This window comes from Arachis duranensis, chromosome 4 (assembly GCF_000817695.3).
Source record: "Arachis duranensis cultivar V14167 chromosome 4, aradu.V14167.gnm2.J7QH, whole genome shotgun sequence".
NCBI lineage: Eukaryota > Viridiplantae > Streptophyta > Magnoliopsida > Fabales > Fabaceae > Arachis > Arachis duranensis.
The window spans coordinates 36,853,383-36,856,005 of record NC_029775.3 but is presented as its reverse complement, the minus strand read 5'-3'; positions in this window follow the sequence as shown (position 1 = coordinate 36,856,005).

Sequence of the window (2,623 nt, the reverse complement as noted above, 5' to 3'; positions counted from 1 at the left end):
AGAGGAGCACAGCATCTCCATACACTTATCTGAAATTCCCACTATTGCTTTACATAAGTATTTCTATCCCTTTTTATTTTCTATTTATTATTAATTTTTTTCGAATCCATAAACCAATTTAATCTGCCTAACTGAGATTTACAAGGTGACCATAGCTTGCTTCATGCCAACAATCTCTATGGTATCGACCCTTACTCACGTAAGGCATTACTTGGATGACCCAGAACACTTGCTGGTTAAGTTGAACGGAGTTGTGAAAAGAAAGTGCTGAGTTAGTCTTTTTTGGCACATGCCAAAGAGCCATTATTTAAGGATCACAATTTCGTCCACCAAGTTTTTGGCGCCGTTGCCGGGGATTGTTCGAGTATGGACAACTGACGGTTCATCTTGTTGCTCAGATTAGGTAATTTTCTTTTCAAAAATTTTTCAAAAATCTTTTTCAAAATTTTCTTTTATTTTTCGTTTTTCCAAAAATATTTTCGAAAAAAATTAATAAAAATCTAAAAAAATCATAAAATCATAAAAACCAAAAATATTTTATGTTTCTTGTTTGAGTTTTGAGTCAACTTTTAAGTTTGGTGTCAATTGCATGTTTTAAAAATTTTTTCTTGCATTTTTCGAAAAATCCATGCATTCATAGTGTTCTTCATGATCTTCAAGTTGTTCTTGACAAGTCTCCTTGTTTGATCTTGATATTTTCTTGTTTTGTGTTGTTTGTTGTTTTTCATATGCATTTTTTGTTTGTTAGAGTCCATGCATTAAAGATTTCTAAGTTTGGTGTCTTGCATGTTTTCTTTGCATTAAAAATTTTTCAAAATTATGTTCTTGATGTTCATCATGATCTTCAAAGTGTTCTTGGTGTTCATCTTGACATTTATAGTGTTCTTGCATGCATTCTTTGTTTTGATCCATAAAGAAAAGAGAAAAACACAAAAATGACGTTTTTAATTTTTTCTCTCTCATAATTAAAAAAATTCAAAAATAAAAAAATATCTTCCCTTATTTCCCTCCAAATTTTTGAAATTTTGGGTTGACTTGGTCAAAAATTTTTAAAATTAGTTGTTTCTTACAAGTCAAGTCAAAATTTTCAAAAATTTAAAAATCTTATCTTTTCAAAATCTTTTTTTCAAAAATCATATCTTTTCCAATTTTTCCTTTTTTTTAGAAATTTTCAAAAAAATCTTTTTCAAAATATTTTCAAAATCTTTTTCTTATCTTTATATCAAATTTTCAAAAATTAGCTAACAATTAATGTGATTGATTAAAAAATTTGAAGTTTGTTACTTTCTTGTTAAGAAAGGTTCAATCTTTAAATTCTAGAATCATATCTTGTAGTTACTTGTTAGTTAAGTAATTAATTTTAAATTTTAAAATTAAATCTTTTTCAAAATATCTTTTTTAAAAATCTTATCTTTTTATCCTATCTTTTTCGAAATTTGATTTCAAAATATCTTATCTAACTTCTTATCTTCTTATCTTTTCAAATTTGATTTTAATATCTTTTTCAACTAACTCTTTGACTTTGTGTTTGTTTCTTATCTTTTTCAAAACCACCTAACTACTTTTCCCTCTCTAATTTTCGAAAATATCTCACCTCTTTTTTCAAAAATTCTTTTTTGTTCTAAATTTTAATTTTAATTATATCTTATATTTAATTTTCGAAAATTACTAACCCCTTTTTCAAAATTATTTTCGAAATTCTCCCTCTCTTTTCTTATTCTATTTAATTATTTATTTACTAACACTTCTCTTCACCTCTCTTCATCTAAAAATCCGAACCATTCTTCTTCACTCTTCTCCCCTTTCTTCTTCTACTAACATAAAGGAATCTCTATACTGTGACATAGAGGATTCCTCTTTCTTTTCTTGTTTTCTTCTCTTTCATATGAGCAGGAACAAGGATAAAGGCACTCTTGTTGAAATTAATCCAGAACCTGAAAGGACCCTGAAGAGAAAATTAAGAGAAGCTAAGTTACAACAATCTAAAGGTAACCTTTCAGAAACATTAGAACAAGAGAAGGAGATGGCAGCCAAAAATAATAATAATGCAAGGAGAATGCTTGGTGACTTCACAAAGCCAACATCCAAATTTGATGGAAGGAGCATCTCCATTCCTGCCATTAACTCTATGAAGCTTGGGAAAGATAAAGCAACTGACCAAAAGATGTCCATCTGACATGTTTTCAGAATGGACCATATTAGATATATTCTATTATGGTCTATCTGAACTTTCGAAAATGTCATTGGACCATTCTGCAGGTGGATCTATTCACCTAAAGAAAACGCCTGAAGAGGCTCAAGAACTCATTGATATGGTTACAAATAACCAATTCATGTACACTTCTGAGAGGAATTTCGTGAATAATGGGATACCTCAGAAGAAAGGAGTTCTTGAAATTGATGCTCTGAATGCCATATTGGCTCAGAACAAAGTGTTGACTCAACAGGTCAACATGATCTCTCAAAATCTGAATGGATGGCAACATGCATCCAACAGTATTAAAGAGGCTGCTTCTGAAGAAGCTTATAATCCTGAGAACCCTGCCATGGCAGAGGTTAATACATGGGTGAACCTTATGGAAACACCTATAACTCATCATGGAGAAATCATCCAAATTTCTCC